Source organism: Syngnathus floridae, chromosome 5 (genome assembly GCF_059516105.1).
Source record: "Syngnathus floridae isolate MCC-2025c chromosome 5, RoL_Sflo_1.0, whole genome shotgun sequence".
Lineage (NCBI taxonomy): Eukaryota > Metazoa > Chordata > Actinopteri > Syngnathiformes > Syngnathidae > Syngnathus > Syngnathus floridae.
This window is the reverse complement of record NC_142417.1, coordinates 13,241,454-13,262,997: the sequence shown is the minus strand read 5'-3', so window position 1 is coordinate 13,262,997 and position 21,544 is coordinate 13,241,454. Positions and strand designations below refer to the sequence as shown.

General features: G+C 39.8%; 1 long non-coding RNA gene across 2 annotated transcripts in view; it reads left to right on the top strand.

Annotated features, from left to right (window-relative positions):
- Positions 1–21,544, top strand: part of LOC148398256 (uncharacterized) — a 111,502-nt gene that overhangs the window by 4,066 nt on the left and 85,892 nt on the right. The window contains exons 1-2 of one of the 2 annotated variants that reach the window (XR_015858681.1): positions 951–1,292; positions 17,190–17,270. This is a non-coding gene — a long non-coding RNA (uncharacterized LOC148398256). Of the gene's footprint in view, positions 1–950; positions 1,293–17,189; positions 17,271–21,544 lie in introns of those variants that run through there. The other variant, XR_015858682.1, reaches the window with a different exon arrangement.

Below are 21,544 nucleotides of genomic sequence, written 5' to 3'. Positions count from 1 at the left end.
GAGTAGAACAGATCTAACATGCCTGTGCCAGCTTGACGCAAAATGGTCAGCCGTATTGGCAAACACATGCAGTAAGTCTTGCAATGATACTGAAATGAAGATGCATTGAAGGGGTATCTGTACCAAGGCACAGGTTCACTGTCTACAAAGATAGGGCCATGAGTGTTTAATCGCCTTACTGTTTTATTGTTGGCACTGGTTAAGATTTATTGCATACATACATATAACCATTAAAGAGGCAGTCAAGCCAAAAATGTTCTTTGTAATATGTTCTGTAGAGGCCAACTAGTTGAAACACTGTGTTTTGATTGTTTTGTTTGTGAAACAAGAATTAAACAGGCAAAATTCACCTTTTCTTAATCCATCTCAGGGTTTGTCCATTTTGCCACTTGAAAATGACATCACAGTTGCCTCAGATCACAACCAGTCACGGCTCACCAGTTTTCTTAAACTGAGTTGTTGGGGCATATACAACATATTGTAAAGAAAATCTTTGGGTTGACTTCCCTTTAAGGAATTGTTAGTTGTCAGTCAGTTACGTTTTATGATAGTGACAGATTGTGGAAATGATTATATTATTTCTATTATATGATTTTATTATTATGATTATATTATTTCTATTATATATTGTCAATAGTTTGTATATGTGAAGCCCTTTGAGACTTGCCTGTGGTTTAGGGCTATATAAATAAACTTGACTTGACTTGACTTGACTTGACTTGATGGAGAATTTTGTTTCAAAATTCAAAGAAACCAAAGTTCAACTACTGTTCACTAGAGGATACCCTATTCACGCCCATGCCAGAGCACGCTCGGCCGGCAACTTTCCTCGACCACACCCCTTCATTACCGTAAAGTCTGGCACCTGCTCCCTCTTGTTGTCTCAAGTATTTAAACCCTGCCCGTGTGTTCCTCCTTTTTCGTGTCTACTGTTGTTTTTCCTCCCTATCCGCGCCCAGTGTTGCTGTCCTGCTTGTCTAGTTTTCCCTCGGTCTTGTTTTATCCATGTCCGAGTGGACTTCTGTCTGTTTGCTGGTCGTGAGTCTTTGTTGCCCATCTACCTCCCTTCAATAAACCCCGGTTCAAGCTGCATTTGGTCGCCCTGGCTCCACTCTTTCCCGACAATTCAGGCCTTGCAAGGAAAGAAATTGACAGCACTTTCCCCTTAAAAGTTTTTTTATTGACTTTACCACCTGGAATATGTGATAGTGTAATCGCACAATTACCTTTCCTAACAAGCCTGGATAACAGCTGAGGTTGGAGAGCAACATTACTAGAAAAGCAATATAATTGTGAGTACAGTCGTGTAATCTGTGCCTTTTTACTTGACTATATTGTAACCATTTGTGACAGTCCCGAACCTCCCATCGATGATTGCTGGGCAATCTTGGAAATTTTAATTGTCTTAAGTGCTATGCTGAATTCTCCACAGGCAGTCAGCAATTACAAAGCTTCAATATGTACTGTATAGTATACCAGCATGCTATTACAATTCCAGCTTGTGATGGGATTTAAAATTCAATCAGGCTCAAGTGAAAGGCTTCTAAATGTATTCTGCACATAGCCGTCACGCAGTCTTGCTTCTGACCGCCAGTTGTTGTTCTTTTTTATTCTCGAGAAGTCTGCATCTTCTCACCTCATCTCTTTTCTCATAACCTTTTCCCATTCTTTTTTCTTACGCTTTTGTTACACATTCCCCACCAATTTACCGTTTTCTCCCTAACATTTCCAATATTGTTCTGCCCTCATTCTACAGCCACCTTGTGCATCCTCACAACCCCCATCCTTCCTCCATAGCTCCCCCATCACCTTCTCATCTCTGCTATCAGATAAGAAAGCTCCGTGAAGAAAAGCTTGACTTAAAACACCTCAACGTCTATTTTTCTCCACCGTGTCCTCACTATCAGGGAGTCACAATCCGTGAAACCAACTCTTTGACCCCACCCCCTCACTTATCTTATCCTCAATCACATGCTTTTTTCTTTCGTACCTGTTTGCATTTCTTTTTGACCTAGTTTCTTCCCCATGCTATCCCTTTTTACTCAATCCCATGCTATGGAATATTTTAATGGATGGATGTATTTATTTTCTTGTGTAAAACCAAAACTGCGGTTTATTAGTCTGACTCCAGTTTATTTAGATTTCCATTAGCAATCTTAGAAGAGCTGGATAACAATGCAATGTACTAATGAATGAACGAATGAGTTATGAAAAGCTCATCAACTGATAGAAGTGAAAGCAATTCTGGATGTTTATTTGGACCCATAAGCCACATTTAGAAATCATTTTCATCCAAAAATCTTAATTCTACTTTGTTTGATCTCACAGCCATTAGTTTAGCAATTTTTGTATTTGTTTTCATGTTTTATTATCACTGACATGCAATGATGCAACTGGAGAGAAACAAGCAGAGGCAAGCAGAGGCAAGCTTCGTGACTTGTCGTCTCCTCCAACTGCAAGGGGTGGGACATTTGTACAATTGGGTCTGTCCGTGGCAGAAGATTTGTGTTATAATACAGGCTAGGATAACCATCTGTGATTGAGTCTTTTTTCAAGTAAAATGCATTCAGAACTGGGACATACAGTGCCCGCAGTGAAATCCTATGGTTCCTTTTTCATTCCACTTGGATACCAAGGGTGCCCTGCAACTGGCTGGCCACCAGTTCACAGTGTAGTCTGCCTTTGGCGCAATGTCTGATGGGATAGGCTCCAGCACCCATTGCGACCCTGAACAGTGGTGCTTAAAATGGATAGATGGAGGGAGGGAGGTAAATATTCTATGGACAGTGCAAAGGCACTGGATGATGTTTTGTGGATACTCAGGTTCACTCATTATACTGAATTAACAGGAAGGCTTTATCTTCTAGTGTCATCTACTAGCTCTCAGTCACTTTCTTGCAAAGTTTGCTTGAGTGTGACTCACAGTATCATTACTGTTTGTCAGTTCATTTGACCACTTGTCGCTTGTAGTTTTATGATTGCAGTCATTACAGCAACCACTCTGGCCTTCAGTCACTTTCAAAATATTTGTCGCTTTTCTGTCTTGTCATTTTTGCTCACAAGAATAAAATAGCGTGACAGCTGCATTAAACACAGTTCTCACACCAGGCAAAAAATAAATCATGCCTGAGTCCACTGATAATAAAGAAGTTGACAGCAATGCAAACTGCGCAAGTCCTCACATAATAAACACATTTAATATATGTGGATACGTTAAACAAAACATGTCCACATGCAATTTTATTATCTGAAGCACGTTCAAAGTTCAAAGCATAGACGTCTAAATGGGAGAATGTTTTTGATATAAGAAAGAATTTAAATTCAGGAGTCTATCCTGGTCGCTGGCAAAGAGTGTAACTGACTTAGATGTATAAACTGTGTGTTCTACGTAGTTACAGTCCGTTGAGCTAACTGTTCTGATCAGAAAATCTGAAGCTAATGTGAAAATCCCTTCCTGCAGAAGGAATGCATAGGAGATAAAAAACATTCCAATTTCATTATGAAATTGAAATTAAATTAACAACCACCGATCAAAACATTGTGGAGACATCATTCTCAATAAGTATCAACCTAATGAAGCCATTAGAGTGGCAAAAAGCCATATGCTTCTATTACTTTGGCCATCGCCAAAGTAATTAGCGCTTTTGATTGGGGTGGTAACAAAGTTTGGTGCCAACTCATTTCCGAGATGTGGTATTAAACTAAGATCAGGCACTCAAACATGACTCCGTGCATGCCTGCATGTGTGTAATCTGCTCCTCTGTATTGCGTGCATGAAACATACAGTTTGGGTTTTTCCTTCAGGGTGTCATAATAAAATGATCATACAGTACGTATATATAAATCAATAAATTTCTTTTAGCACCCCGTCCCCCACCTCCCTCAAAGAGCCACTGTTCTTTGGGTCAGGCCGCACTCGAAAATAAGAACTTGTTCTTAATCGTTTGGCTGGTTGGTCAAATAAATAAATAAAGAAATAACATGAATTGATGCAATCTTACTTATTAATAATTCCTGATGGATAGCCTGGAGGATGCTAAATCTTCTATTAGGTTTTATGAGGCATTGACTAATTGTCAGGTCAGCCAACTTTACCAGACTGATGTTAGGCTGACGAGTCTATCCATCCATTATCAGTTTTCTGTACCACTTATCCTGTTAGGCCACAGCAAAGCTGGACCCTGTCACTGTTGACTGAGTGATAGACTACACACCCGGGACTAATCACAAGTCACGGGGATGTTTTTAATGGAACACGCAGTGGGAAGAGCATACCACATGAATGCTATTTTTAGACCTCAAGGCTGAGTGACATCACAGCCTGAACCAGAGGAGGGGTCAGCCTAGTATCGCGCCCGCAGACATCGTATGTTAGTACTGCTTGTTTTCTGTCAATCTCAGAAAAAGCATGCAGAGTAAATGGCTGCTGCTAGATTTAATCGTGGGCCGTGCTCCGACATATGACAATCCCAATCCCTGGCCGGCCACTGCCTGCCCCGAGGACATAAGCCATTTTGATCAATTGCTTTCTTTATTATTGGAGGTTTGGCCCTACCAGATGACAATGAATGATGAGCAAAAATGTTAAAAAGTCTCTTTCATCTGCCTGATATATTTTAGCCTCACATTTCATTGGTGATATCTTGTGAGACATATCAGTATGGGTTAGAATTTTTGAGATTTGAAAACAATCTGAGTTTATGGCCTGCGACTGGCTGGCGACCAGTTCAGGCTGTAGTCTGCCTTTCGCCCAATGTCAGCTGAGATAACCTCCAGCACCGACCACCCTGAGCAGGATAAGCGGTGTTGAAAATGGATGGATAGATGGTTGCAGATTGAACATATCGAGGAAAGCACCAACGGCGACATCATTTGCAAGCTCTTCAGCAACAAAAAGAAATAAAGCGGTGAACTGATCTCAATGAAGCAAACATGGTTAATAATATAATGAGTGTTGTTGATGACGCCAGAGTAGAATTTGTGGTCTCTACACACAAAAAAAAAGCCATCTAAAATTTCCCCTACAGCTGTCAGATGTAAGAAAACCAAATAGCTATGAAAGATATGAACGAGCAGCAGCAGGAGGATGTTGGTGTTTTTCTCTAATACATGTAAGGGTCAAGCATCAAAACTAAATCTACTAGAATTTTACTACATTATACTCAAGATCACAAAAGAACTTCAACGCAGACCTCACAAGAACCAACATCTACCACCAGTACATTCTTGTATATTGTAAGTGAGGGCAGCGTAGGTGTTGAAGTAGCACTGACAAGCGAGCATCTCCATCAATCTCTCATGCTTTGCCAATGAGCGGTCTCCAACAGCAAGCCTTTGTGTGCCTTTGGAAACAGATTGATCTCTTTGTATGCTGCGCACATGTTTGCCTCATGCCCCCCAAGGCTCTCATTGTCTTCTGTTTGTTTAACATGATGGAATATGCTAATCAGGCAGGCGGCCACATAGATAAAACTCAAACTTGCTGATTGAAATTACTGAATAAAACTGTAAGTCCTATGACTGTTTCCTTGAGAAACAAAAACAAGATGTAAAAAAAATAAATACTATATTTGAATCATGAGAAGATTCTGGTATGAGTCGATTGCTCTTCGAAAACGGTAGGATATCATACACAAAAGACATACTTTCATGTTGAGAAGCCATTTGGGATTGTATTTCTCTATTTCATAAAAAATAAAGTGAGAAGAACTCAGAGCTGTGAGCATCGGTGGGGTATATAGCTTGTGGTGCCTTTGATAAGGTTTATTGCACACATAAACCCATGCATGCACACTGAGTTTCTGTAAAATGCCCACGCAAGTGGAAAAAAGGACACATAAACACACGCACACACAAAAACAGAATGGTGTACCCACACACACGTGCCACATGGCTTTGATGTCCTTTGCCTAAACTTTTGATTGGTCCCAACAAGCTTGTTTACACCCTATCATCAGATTAAATTTTCACTGCGTGCCTTCATGGTGTAAATCTGTGCAATGCACATGAGACCTCATCAGGTATGATCGTAAACATCCCGAATTGCAACACTAACACAACCAATACCCAACATACACACTTCATAGTTTAGCATTTCTCCAGTGGCCTTGCTATAGTAGAAGCATAAGGTGGCATCTGCAGCCCACAGAAGTAGGTCAGCTCCTCCAGGGTGGCACATCCGTATGTGCCATAGACACAAAGTTTGCTGTGTCACTCAGTATGGAGTGAGCCAAGAGCGAGGCGGGGTTACACCAAGAGAGGTGGGAGGAGCTGGAGCACCCAGCTGTGGGACCTCTACTTGCTTCTTTGAGTAAGGAAGATCAAGATGTGCAAGTGCCACTAGTTGGATACTCCATAGATTATTATATTTATTTTTGTGCAATTATATATATTGTATTTACATATCTAAGCAACTTCACTGACAAATTACTTTTGTGTACTTGGCCACTAAAAATGATTGATTCTTGACCACTATTATACTTTTTATGAGATCCCCAAAGGGCACAAAATTATCTGAAAACATCTTAATATATTGAAAACGTATTAGTAAAATCAGCAGACAATTTGCAGTTGCTATTATGTTGTAACTACAGGTTGATGTGTGTTTTTTTTTAGTTTCTCATGGCTTACATTAAGTAGAATCTCACATTGCATTGTGGCCAAGGGTAGAAGTAAAGAAGATGAAGAAGGAAACAAAGAGGAAGACCATATAACAGCTAGTGTTTGTAATCTTCACAATCCTTCTCCAAACACTGGCCAATGGCAGATCCCAAGGTGGTCTGACTTAACCATCGATCGAAAACTTGAACTGGTTATTGTTTTGGTCCTATTTTAAATGTTTCTGGTGTCATTTTATTTTCTAGTTAGTGCAAAGATAACCTTAGCTTGTGTCCTCGTTGTATACTATTTATTAGAGGTTACATAATCGATTAATCAACAACAAAATGATTATCAAATTAATCGCAGTATTGTTTAACTTAGAAATTGACTTAAATTAGAGCAATTTTAGATTGTCCAAATCTGTTGACTTCAGGCTCTCAAAACTAAGAAGTCTGATTTCTTGAGTCCTTCATGAAAGCAGACACGCACACGCACACGCACACGCACACGCACGCACGCACACACACACACACACACACACACACACACACACACACACACGCACACACACACACATGCAGACTTGACATTCAACAGAGGATTTTTTTTTCAATTGTTCATTGGTGTCTCCTCAGCGAGTACACAGAGACTCTCTTATATCGTATATACAGTGTGAGGTCGACAACGCTTAACTGTTTGAACATTCCAAACCAAGCATTCTCACCTGCCATGTAATGGTAATTTACTCTACAGTTCTTTCTTTTGCAGCAAGCCAGAGGTACACATTGTTCTTCTGCTTCAAATGAGATGACATGAGGTGCCCCCACTTCTGCTATTTCACCACTGGGATAAAGTAGTGGAATGACTTTTTTAAAACCCCAAAATAAGATAAATATGCAGCAAAGCTGGTCTTTGGAAAGAATGAGAGTGACGGTGATGGAAAGTGAGAGTTAAGGGGGTTGAAAAGACGGTGAAGAAAAGAACTGTGGTTGAAGGAAAAAAAAGACGAGAAGGAATATTTGACACTGGCATCATGCTCAAGCTCGACAGTCCGACCAGCAGGGTGTCAGAGCATGCGAGCTGGGTAAGATGGGTTCAATTTCCCCTAAGGCAAGCAGAAAGTACATCTAAAATGTGTGCGTGGCAAAGGGAAAATAGAATGAAATGACTACACCAGAAAGCTGAAGGAAACGTAAGTTTCCAAATATCCAAACATTTGATTCTCCATAATTAGTTAGGACAACATTAATACTAATGTTGGCTGTTGATCTCAAATCTATCTTGCAAAAATAATGCTACACTGTTATTGTCAGCGTAGAATGCACTCCTCTATTGTGGCCCAACAAAATCTTAGCAAAGCTTAAATGGTTTTTGCGGAGTAAATTATTGAAAGTGGTATAAATAAATCCTCTAGATGGGGAGGAAATCTGCAAGATGTTTCAGACTTTTTTCACTAAACCATATTTAATGACAGAAAGGAATAGTGTTTCCAAAAAAATAAAAAGATGCCCCAAGTTCAAAGTAACTTCAATCAGTGTGCATTTTTCTGCTTGATGAATAATTGAGTAACAGCCTGAAAAGCCTTGAGTTCTAGCATTTTTTGTGACGCCTTTTGCATGAATAAAAGACTAGTTGGCCTGCAGAGATGTCTGTGTTGCACGGGTACTGTAGTAATATGGAAATGACTTACTCCCTATATCTTGGTCTCCTCAATGTTCAGTGTTCTTTGCGCCTGCATATCATTTTGTATGCCTTGCTCTCTGTATTATACCTCCACCTAAATGCATAGTGGCTGTCAGTCTTTATCATACATCCTTATTTTCTCCTTTAGCCTGTAGCTAATCTGAGAAAAAGGAAAATAATGCAGCCCACTCACAGAACGTGGTGGTTCATGGATGCTAAACTGACAAAAATGCTCAGAAATCCTACAAAGGCAACAATAAGCCAGCACGACAGTTTGCAACGAATAACTGGTGGTTCACATTTTTGGGTTTGGATCGCTTCAGTGCCTTTGGAAGTCGCGACTTAGCATTCATAGATTCAATTATGAGTCAAATTAAATAAATTGAGGTTATCGTGCCCCCAAATTTAAGTAGAACTCAGCAGGCTTTCCAAGAAATGAATCTTCAGCAGACCTTGACAGCCTCTGAATCAGGGGTCATCAACACGGTGGCCTCAAGGGCCACATGAGTTGACTGCAGAATTCTTTTGAATATACGTAGCCCACCAGTGTTAGGACATTGTGATTTCCCAGGAATATTTATAAAATGATCATTTGAAGATATGGACGCTTGCAGAGATTTGTAGAATTGTGTTGCAGATTGGTATTTATCTGTTCCATTCATTATTTAATTGTTGAAATCATTTACATGATCAGTGTCATCACAAAGATCAACATGTATCCATTCATTTTCTGTACTGTTTACCCTCCTTAGGTTTGGTATTTATTATATTATTGGCATACTATTTATGCCAAATAATTAAAGGCAAGTTGAGCAAAATTACTATGTAACAGAGAAGTAGCAATTTGGTCGGTGAACCTTGCTCTGAAGAATACATCACGTCCATGATAATTTAATTGACTATTTAACACTTCCAAAGTGGGTCAAGTGTGCCCTCCGAGTTGGGGCTGAAGTTTTACTTCACCTGCAGCAGTTCAAGAATCTTGAGGTCTTGACCACGCGATGGAGAAGAATAGCGCGCAAGATCCATCAATAGATCAGTGCTGCATCACTGTATTGGACTGTGAATCTTTTCCTAAACCAATTCTCTCCAGTGGTTTTGACCTTTTTATTATGATTGAAATGATAATATAGATCTGAAATGACTCTTCTTTGAAGGGTGACTGGTAGAGTTTCTCAGCAGAACTGCTGATCTGCCACATTTGTGATGGCCCTGGGGACTTCAAATGACACTGCAGACAGATACGAGCCAGATCAGATTTTTTTTGCCCGTATGCAACCTGTATCTGATTTTTTTTAATGACGGTCTGAACTAAGATGGACGAACGTACAGGCAGATGGGCGGGCGGGTGGACGGCAGGACAAACTTATGGAGGGAGGGACAGACAGACGGGGAGATAGACAGACAGACAGACAGATAGACAGACAGACAGACAGACAGACAGACAGACAGACAGACAGACAGACAGACAGGCAGGTAGGTAGGTAGGTAGGTAGGTAGGTAGGTAGGTAGGTAGGTAGGTAGGTAGGTAGGTAGGTAGGTAGGTAGGTAGGTAGGTAGAATCTGATATACTGTAGATACATACCATAGATACAGATACTATTGTGTTTTCTACCATTCGTATTGTGAACAATAAAAAGTGAGCACTGTACTGTTGCATGTCAAATAGCATAATGCAAACAATATAGTAAAATACAACACGACTACTTACGGCTTCAAAAATACTGTACTTGTTTATATCTGCAGGGAAAAACTGGCTTCAACAAACTGAAACAGAACCACGACAAATCTCTGCTATAATGTTTTGTTCTTAATAAAGCGAATAGAGCACACTTTCTCAATTCTGCCCTTATGTTCATATCACAAGGGAGCTATCACACTGCATAATTTCAGACAGAATATATTTTCAATTTCCTCTTCTACTCGAATGAATTCCCTTACACTAAGTGAAACACTTAAAATAATCCGAAGACGTCAAAACTTGATGGAATTAAGATATGGCTACATACTGGAATTTACTGCTTCTTCAATCATGCAGTTGTAGGTCTCATGGTTGGTTATTGAGGGGTTACTTAAACATTCCAATCAGGCCAGCATCTAGAATAAAAAGTCTCCTCTAAATAGGCATACAATGTTTATTAAAAAAATAAATAAAAAAGGTCAGTCCCACACCTTGACTTCATTCAGTTCAATTACAGGTTTAGAGAGCAGCAGACTTAAATCCATAGGCCGCTTTCCTAACAGTTGCTACAAAACAAAATCTAAACCACAAAATAAATATGGACACATACATTGTACATACATACATATGCATGTACAAACGTACGTATGCAAGTACTGTCCTCAGAATCATCGTTGGTCACGATGCATTACACTACCACTCTCACAGTGCAGTCATAGGTCAGTAAGTGTGAACAGGAGCGGGGCCCAGCGCACAGTCCTGGGGAGGAGCCTTTGCAAAAGGTCATGGAGGAGGAGATGGTGTTTTGGGTGCTGACAGTCTGTGGTATGTTGGTCAGGAGGTTCAGTACCCAGTTCCCCAGTGACGGACTCAGCCCAAGAATGATCAGCTCTTGCTCCGTGATCTGTGGGATGGTGTTGAAGGTGGAGTAGCGGTGCAGTCGAATCTAGCTCCTGCTTTGCAGGTGAATAAGTGCTGATGAGATAGATGGCTTTATCAGTGGAGCAGTTCTTCTTGTAGTGGTCTACACGTACTGTTACGGGTCAACAGTAAAAAGCCCACCTTGCTCACTGCCAGCCAGTACAGTACATGTTTCGTTATTGCGTCGCTGCAGTACATAGGGTTGTAAGACGTGTTGAATATTTTCTAAAATGGTTCATGAAAGTATTTTCCCTCAAGATATGCTGCTATAAATTGATTTAATTTGTTATTGTAAATCACATTATTACACTACAATATGTATCTAAATATTATTGGGGCATTTTATGCTCTCTCAGATTTCTACACTTGTAGTTCTCAAGCCACTTGCTTGAGGCGTATCCCCTGCTGTGTGTGGTTCTACTCAAGATTTCTTCCATTTAAGAGTTTTTCCGCTTCACTGTTGCCAAGTGGTTGCTCATGTGAGGATTGGTTGGGTTGGTCTAAATACTGTATGTTAAAGTCCAAGATTTGTTCCGTTTAAAAAATTCCAAATATAATTACTGGTTTGATTTGGCCTTACATAAATAAACATTTATTGAGTGATACTTGCAACACAAACAAACCTCCTGTTTTGTCAAACCTAATCTTTCACATTGACCTTGTACAGTAAACATTGAGCTTTTCATATCCTTAGTACAAAACAGCAAATATTCATCTCCCATTTATGCTTAGTTGCAGAAAAAATTGCGATAAGCATGCATGACGCAGTTTTGAGGGCTCTTGCTGGAGGCTGGTGTAGTTTACGGAAATGCGCCAGGCAAAGGGATTAGATTAAAGTCCAACGTGGAAAGTAATAGCGTGTCAGATTGCTGAGAGGAAACGCCTAATGGTCTATACTTGAATATTTTATGTCTTATTACTGCTCCTTTCTGTTTTCTGCTCAGGACAAGTATGGAGAGAGGCTGCATATTTTATGGCAATAAGAGTTATTATATTAACGAGCAGAGCTCCAAGAGTGTGTATAGGGAGTTATGGTGATTTATGGTTGCTTGTTGGATTATTGTGCCTCTTTCTTCTAAACTGTGGAAATAATGCAAGTCTACTGACCCTGTCATGGTATTGTGTTCCAAAGACAGCAAGCAATTGCAATGCAAATGATACTATCCTATAGCCAACATATGCACTAGCTTAGAAATAATGAGCACAATTCTAGTTTTTAATATACGTTCCAAAGCATTCACGTTGTCACATTCCAACTGATAAATATCGCACAGCATAAAATATTGAATATGTGTAAACCAACAGACTGATAACTGACAACTGATAAATATCACACAGCATAAAATATTGAATATGTGTAAACCGACAGACAGCATTTTTGTTTGGAAAATTAGAGTTTTGTCATGTACTTCGACAAATCAAATCATGACAGTTTAGCAAACCAGAGCTATTTCCCCAGACTTCAGCCCTTCCCCTTTGGTATAATGTAAAATGCCCAATTTTGAGTTTAAAAGGGTTGATAAAGAAATAAACTTCACAACAGTGCAGTAAAATCATGTTTTAGGAACGTGTCATACAATTTTCTTTGGAAAATTGAGCAGTTGGTTCTTTCATCAGTACTTGCGTGTTGTAGAGGCTACAACCAAATGATTTTCAAGATAAATCAGTCAGTAGAGCAGTCAATAAGATTAAAATTCAATATCTTTGTTTTTTTAAGTCAATAATGTCAGTGCTCTATGCAGTGCGTCTCAACAGTTATTTAGCCAAGGTACCCATCTACATTAGAAAAATCGAACGTCACACCACCAAATGAAAATGTCATAAAAAGTATGAACACAGGTTGATACACAGGTTTATTGCGCAGTACATTCTCTATCTAATGAAAGAGCATTTGATTGTCCTATACCTGCCACTGGCCACAAAGATATTTTATACACCAAACTATAAACCCCAAATATTCCACTTCAACGTAATTGCTCTTGGTGTACATATTGTGACTTCATCTCTCTGCAGCCTTTTCATCCTTTTCCCTCATGCTCTTATAAACATAGCTTCTGTGTCTGGTTATCAAGCAGAGTAAATGTTGAGGCCAATGAAAGCGGATTGTAGGGAGAGTCATCACCGGTATTGAGTCATGGATCTTTGAGGACAACCCAGACACATATCATCAGATCTTGCAAGATCCGCCACAGGGCCAGACAATCAAACACCATATCAAAGAGATCCTTCATTCAAGTGTGTGAGAAGAGAGAACTGTGCCAGGACAAATTATGCCTGCTCACAATGCCCCAAGCATCCGGCAGTTCCTACCAGAGAGGAACAAGCACAAGGGGGTCACTAAGGGTAGCCATTTTAAAGATGCGGAGCTGTGTAAGGTTATGGAAGAATCCTTTCACGAGGGCATGAATGTGTGGCAGAGATTCTAGAATAGTGTATTAGACTTTCGAGGAGGAAGGCCAAAATTGGTAGTTTGGATTCGGTAGATATCTTTTGTGACAGCAGTCCTGAAAGGTTTGTGACACCCATCATTTACATACGTTTGATTAATAAATAGTATTTTACTGACATATTGAGAGAAATTTAATAATTTTGTGCAGTACCACAGACATGCTCTCATGTCATCTAGGTTGGGAATCCCTCTCCTCTCAGACTTTTTGTAAGAAGAGTATGAATGGCTTGTGGTCAAACAAGCATCTAATCCCTGCCACAATTCTGTCACTTCTCTTATCCTGGAATAGATGAAGAATTTTGCCTCTAAGAAAAACCCGAGAGAAAAACAGACAAACTGATAATGATTATTTAATCTTGCAGTGATGATCCTTGAATCTCTTACAACCAGATAAGGATTTCTTTTTTGCATAGAAATGCATTGTCTTGAAGGGAGATTTTAAGAGGAAAGAGGAGATGAGGCGAGGAGAGGAGGATATCCTGTTCACTGTATGACCTTTGGCTTAGGATATCCTACTTAAAATCCCAGGCTAACACACCCCATTGCCAAGGTCATGTCTCTTCCCCTGCTGCTCCCCCGTGCCAAGGCTTTCAACTGATAAAAGTGCAAAATCAGACTTCTGTAACACCTGCGTCACATGGTGTCATTGTCCTCGCCCTTTAGTAAGAACCTTCCCACGGGAGGGTTTTGCCATTCCATTTAACGCAGTTCCTTCCATTTGGACACCATCTCCTAGCAAAAAAATTGGGGCCATTGTAAAATCACAAAGCCAACCTGTGAAAAGGGTTAGGCTTTGATGTTATCTTACTCATGCCCAAAGAATGTAAAATATTTGAAGAAAAAACATTTTAAAAGTTACTGAAGTCAATTGATATAAAATAAATCTAATTTACTAGTGGCTCACAAACTTACCCAAGTAAGATTTACAAAAATGTATATGCTATAAGGATCATTTTGAAGTTTTGTTCAAAGAAAAGACATTTAAAAAAATGTAATGATTAAAAAGGCTTTCCATCTCCTTACATTTGATGTCAAAAATGAATATGAGGCAAGAGAGGGCCTTTCAGCTTTTATTTTTCTAATTGTTTGACTATACCCATTTTGGTTGTATGCAAAACCTCTGGTATGTTTTATGATGAGAAGCAAACTAGCTTCTGGAGTGGCGGGCCAGCCCAACTCAGTGCCAATCCCAAGCCTGATAAAACAGTAGAGAATTGTTCTTGAAAGATTAAAAATCGATACTACCTTGAGCGTCATTGTAATTTAGAGGTTCCACTGGACAAAACTGCAAAACAGTTTTTGCTTGAAGATTGAACTAGAAACACATTGTTTGACATTGCGATGGGAGTTGTATGAGATGGTAAACAAGCCATGCAATCTCATCACCAGTTTTCCCATTATCGTTATCATTACCTAAGGCCATTGAGTGGCAGTCTTGATGGTCTCACCTAAGACGTGTTTGTAATATACACATGTAATCACATTTCAGGGGTATCTATTTTTTATTTGGGACATCAATGTTTCATTAGGAGAGAGAGAACAGTGTGACCCACAGCTATTGTTGTCTTGGCTCAGCAAAGGTGTTTAGAGAAAGCATCACAATGGAACTTTTCACCTGTGTCTGTCTGGCAGCAGATTTAAGCCGGGATAGCAGATTTATCTTCACATTTGGGTTTTGCTGCTGGGCATTCATTCTTTGTTGCAAGTTTGAAATTTAATCCTCTTAGATATGCAATGTGGCCTCAAAACACAGATAATAAATATGCATGAGTAAACAACAGACATTGCTTTGTAGCTTTACAACATTCTCTTGTATTTGTATGCAAATAAATGTTATTATAAGTAAATAGCTATGACCAAATACGAGGGGAGAAAGATGAGTGAGCTTATGAGCTGTTGATGCAAGCCCTTCTGTGTGTAATAATGGAGTGAATGAAATTTTGGGTAGGTGGTTAGTGACTGAAGCCTGCTTATAAAAAAAAAAAAAAAAACATTCTACCTGCAGCAGCTTCACAAAATGTCAAAACAAAAACTGGTGTTTTTTAATCCGTTAATACGTTTGTCAGAAATCATGTTGATTAAAATATACTTCATTAAAAATTCAACAGCAAAACGATTTATATTTGGCTGACTTTGAAATATTGCAGAGGGATAATGGCAAAAGAATGAACAGCAACAAAGAGCTGTTAGATGAAGTGCTGCAGGCGACAGACTGCAACTTTAATGTGTCAGCGAGGTAACCAGCTTCGTTCACTGTGCCCTGCTGCTTGCAGGCTCGCCGTGTGTGCACCATGAATTCAAATCAGGGATGCTTACAGAAGAATGGAGAAATGGCCGGTTATTGCTTAAATTACCGCCTCATCAGAGAATGGTAGATTACACCGCGATTGTTTCATGACTTGATGAATCACGAGAACTATCGCACTCATTATTCTCGTTTATCAAAATTTTCCGTGATGACAAAATGAATAAATAAAGTCAAACAAATTACATAGGCCACGTGGTAGTAAATGTTTAGGACATCTGCCTGACAGTTCTGAAGTTGAGGGTTTGAATCTTGCTGTGGCCTTCCTATGTGGAGGTTGCATGTTCTCCCTATGCTTGTATTCATTTTCTCCTGGTGCTCAGGCATCCTCCAAATAACATGCATGTTAGGTTAATTAAAGAGTCTAAATTGCCCATAGCTTGATGATTGGTTGTTTGTGTGCTCTGTGATTGACTGGCTACCAGTCCAGGGTGTCTTCTGCATCTCGCCCAAAGTCGGCCATGAAAAGCTCCAGTTCACAAGCGACTGCAATGAGGAAGCACTGCATGCTATCTGGGCTGCAATCAGTAGCATTGTATGAGACTAGAGTGGAAGGAAGTGAACTCAAAAACCATAATGGTGACGCAACTACGACCTTCTTAGACTATTAACTGGAAATGTGTACTTGCATATTAAAACAGCTGGGTCAAAAATAACCCAAATTAGTTTGAATTTAATCCAACTTCTGCATTATTATACAGTAGAACCATCGCAACAGTAATTCATTTGGTTTAGTTGGGTGGGTTGGTTGATTGTATCGCCCGTAGATGAGTTCAATTTTTCACCCAAAAGTTGGATCAAATTAACTACATGTCTGAATTCAATATTCAATCCCAATGGTTGGTCCCAATGACTACCGTGATTTCTGCACTATAAGGCGCACCTAAAAACCTCCAATTTTCTCAAAAGCCGACAGTGCGCCTTATAATCAGGTGCGCCTTATATATGGACCCATATTGAGCCACTACAGCAGGCGTGTCCAAAGTCCGGCCCGCGGGCCAAATGTATATATCTTATATATAGACAAGTTTTAAAATGGGCCATTCATTGAAAGTGCGTCTTATAATCCGGTGCGCCTTATATATGGACAAAGTTTTAAAATGGGCCATTCATTGAAGGTGCACCTTATAATCCGGTGCGCCTTATAGTGCGGAAAATACAGTAATATGAAAAATCCATTATTTCATTCATTCATTCATTCATTCATTCATTCATTCATTCATTCATTCATTCATTTTACAAACAGCCTTTCCTCACTAGAGTTATGGCCCACCTTGGATCCTATCACAGCCATCACTGGGTGGGAAGCAGGGTACACCATAAACTGGTCGGCAGCCAAATATATGTCAAAATAAGTAACAACAGTAAAATTGAGGTGAGCCTGTCACAGCCTGCCAACACTACAAGTGTCTCACTACAGGCCTTGAGTCGTACAACTAATGTGCGAATGAATGCTTGCATACTGTGACTGTGTATTAAATGAATGAGTGATGGATTAAGGCATTGTTTTGTTGAGATCAAAAGTAACACATCCTCTTGATGAATTCCAGGAAGCTGGGCCTGATAAAGAAGAGAACACAAAGAGTCATGGATGGCACTGGAAGCCAGGAAGGGGTGTAATAACTGACGGGGTAAGGAAGAACAACTATGAAAGCATGGTCAAATGAAGATAAAATCTTTGCCGTGTGATATGCTAAGCAAATAGGAATGGGATACAAAATAAATAACTGTGACGGTTATGAAAATACACAAAACGTTGGGATGTTTGGGGTGTAAAATAACAAATAAAAACAGATTTTGCAATATTTTGCATATTTTTAATGGGAGAAAGGTATGTAGTGTTGGCAGGACAGTCTACTAGCACTCGCACTCTCTTACTACAAAGTCACTCGGTTGTAACACGTGCAGAGTACAGCTTGGCATTGTCTTGCTGATATAAACAGAGACGTTGCTGAAAAGCTCTTTACTTGGATGGTAGCGTACATTGCTCCAAACCCTTTAGGCATTAGTGTTGCCTTCATGAATGTGGAAGTACCCATACCAATTGCACGAACACACCCCTATCACAGCTACTGTCTTTGGAATTTGGAGCTTATAACAGTAAGGATGGTCATTTCGACGAGATTCATCAAGTCTTCGTAATACTATAAACAGATTCTTTTGTTCAGAGATCTGAACCTGTGGTCCTGTTTATAGTAAGGACGGTCAATTTTCTTCTTTGGCCTCGAGGACACGTCGCCTATGATTTCCAAAAACAATTTGAAATGTGGTCTTGTCAGACCACTGTGCACTTTCCAAATTTGCATCTGTGCATTGCCGATGAGTTTAGGTCGAGGGAAGCTGGTGGCGTTTCTGGGTGTTGTTGATATGGGTTTTGCTTTGCATAGTAGACATTTAAATGGCTTTTGTAAACAAAACATCAGTGAATTGATACTGGTATTCTGAAGTGTTTCTGTCCTTGCTTTTAAAAGTATACCTGAGCCATTTGGGGATGCTCTTTTTTATATACCAAAACATTACACTTCCATTTCCAATTAATTGTTTACCTCTGGAATGTTTGCTGCACTACTTCGCAACAAAAATACATCAGACAAATTATTTTTGATTGCAGGTCGATCTAAGCCTGCTCTTGTGCTCTCATGCAGAATTATCTGTCATATTTAATTAGTGACTTCACCGTTATGTGTACAAAAACGATCTCAAAAGTAATACATTTCCCAACAAACTGTTAATTTCATAAAATCTTACAGTGGTCACAACTTCCATTTTGATACTGTAACAAAATGAGGACAATTCTTTCAATTCATTGAGACGATTCCACATTTTAAGAATTGACCCGGCACTTAAAATGTCAGAACCGCCCATGCATATAGAAAATTGGAGAGGTAACATCTCATTTGTTATTCTGCTTAACAACCATGTCAGTGGCTTTTCCCCACAGCCTGAATGAACCCCAATTATGGAGCGATCTTTTGCACACTATGCATTGCTGATAGTTCTGGTTCAGTCCACAGTGTCCACTGTGTCATTTGCAGATTGCCATTGAGGCAAAAGCCTTGCTAACAAGAATGTATTTGGGAAAGGTTTCCATTCCCTGAAAGTCTTTCCAATCTTTGTGAAAGGGAAATCATGTTTTTATTTAAAAAGTGTATGTCGTCTTTATTATGTGCCCTCTTGTTAAGACATCATCAAAAGTTGTCTCTTAACCTAGGTTTGATTGAACTCTCCAATTACAAAGAGTTTGGCAAATCTTCAAAAGTAGTACCGCCAACAATCATGTTAAGAATCTCTGCTGTTAGGTTTTTAACAACCGTGACCCTAAAAAACAACAACAAGGGGGTCAAATCCCCTTCTCATAGAAGCACACAATTTGTTAAAAATTAATGTGCATGTTTTCAAGTGACAATTTCCTTATCACATCGTCGGCCAACTCACTTCCAGTTGTACGTTTGGGTAAGTAGACTGATTAATGTGTTATTATCCTCACTGTGTCGTTTTCACTAATCACTGTATAAAAGCTTTTAAATTTGCTTCCTCTCATCTCACCTCCGCTCAAGTGAGTGTCCAAGTGACCAATGAGCAGGAATTGCCTCCCCCTGTGTGTGCTGCTTAGAATAAATAAACATAGGAAACAGCTAGTCCCAGATCCCTGTAATTAGGTCACTATTGCACACACAAGCACACATTGTGATGCTGACTACATCATGTCATGAATTTGTTCTGTAAGAACTGCAGCTGTTTCGACAGGATGTCTGGAGAGAGAATGGCAGACTGAAGCCTTCAGTTTGCTGTGGTGTAGGAGTATGGGCTGGGCAAGAAACAATAGGACTCATTCACCAACACTTCTTAAGCTGCAGTCAAGAGAATGCTTAGTATTTTGTAAAAATAACTTTTCATTCATTCTTATTTATTTGAAACTATATCATTTTTATTACACCTACACTGACATCACCTCTTGCACAATGCCATGAGATGTGAGGTGTGTGAAAGATAATAATGATCAGGTTCGTATGACACGGAGAAGTATTAAAGTGTACCTTCGGCGCTCCCACATTAAATGAGGTAATATTGTTAAATTGGATGAATATCTGGAGTATAGTATTTGCCACAATAATCCCCCCTGGCAATTAATGCCTGGCATCATGTTGGCAACAGCGTTGATGTCAAGTCATTGAATGGGCCGTCCTTTGCACCCATCACTTGCTATTGAGTAATACGCCAGATCATTTGCCTATGACTGGAAATGTCTCTTTTCTTTTTCTAATCGTGAGATAACCTTAATAAGCTGCTGTAGGGGAAAACAAAAAGGCAGCCCGAGAGGGAGCACTCGTCCTTACAGCCTGCTTCCACCCGACGTCTGAAATACCAGATTTATTTATCTACATTCTGTCTGTATTGGCGCTGGAAGATGTGAAAATAACTTCCATTTGTCAGAATCTGACCAAGAAAATACAGTGGCCAACAGGGGCAAACATGCTGCAAATGGCCGAAAGTGGTGTGCTGCAAACAAACAGAGATGCAAACCAAAATAAGACAAACACACTCATGCAAATTAAAAACACACACAACAGCAAAATAAAAACGCTGAAATTTGCAAACGGCCAAATACTGCAGTTTAGTTAGTTTAGTTAACTTGGCGAAACAGAACAAAAGTGCACCAGGACACTAGGGGGCACTACAGGATCAACCCTATGAGACCAGATCCTCTAAAAAGACGCAAGTCGAATATTCGGACTGCCTAATTATTAGATATTGGTACTGGGGGTACCTTTTACTTTATGGTAATGCGATGTCAGGGCATTAACCACTGAGCCATCCCCCTGCCTCATTACCTTATAACCACAGTAGAAAGTACAACCGAAGATGGCATAATTGTCATCTGTTAAACATTTTTATATTCTGAACCTTTCGCCCCCTCTGCCCCAGCAAGATGCTCTGCAACGTGCACATTAATGTATTATTGATCAGCCGATAAAGGTGTGTGTGTGTGTTGGGCTGTGGATTCACGCACACAAACACACTAGTGACGTGGTGCTCTTAAAATACATGTTGATATTATTTAAGATAATAATGAAGATTATAATCGGTTCAATTGATTGGGATGATTTGGGACTTTCCCACACCGATGTTACGTATGTTTCTAAAGGAAATAGCTTAAGTTCATGACGATGTCCAATACACCCACGTTGCGGCGACTTGTTTTTTTTCGGTCTAGAATTTAGTCTACTTCTTTTCATCAAATTAGCAGATGCGCTAGTGAGTGTGGGAGAAAGACCCAGTTAGGAGTAGTGCAAAGTCAAAGTCAAAAGACACAAAGATGCCAAGCTAAACCATTGCCCCTGCACGAAAAAGATGATACTTCCATTTAAAGGCCAAGCACAGTATATTTTATGTCACCAAATTGGCAAGTGACTAGACTACGCCTGATTTTCTGCGGAGTGCAGGAACACCGGTCTGCCAAAATAGGGCGCCATGTCCTTCAATTAAATTAAAACTGTGCTTTTAATCATTGCCACTAGAAGCCGGCTTCCTTCCTATCAACACAAAACGTAAACAATAACACATATATCTATGAGGCCAAAGCAGCAGGCTGACTGGCTGACAGCAATTATTTAGGTCTCAGTCCAAATAGCTGTGTCACAAACTGAGTGAGGCCGACAAAGGAGATAACATGAGAGAGGAGAAATATGGATAAAAGAGAAAAGACTGGAGTTATTGATCAGTGACAGAACTGTTGCCGGAGATAATAAGTGAGCGGTAGAAGAAGAAGGAAAAGGCAAAACTGCGGGGAGGAGAGCAAGAATAAACGGTACAGTTTTGACGGGGAGTCATAAAGTTGAGCTAGTCCAAGTGTGGGAGTAAAAAGGGGTGTCAGTGTAATTGATGCAGTGACAGCCTGAGCATT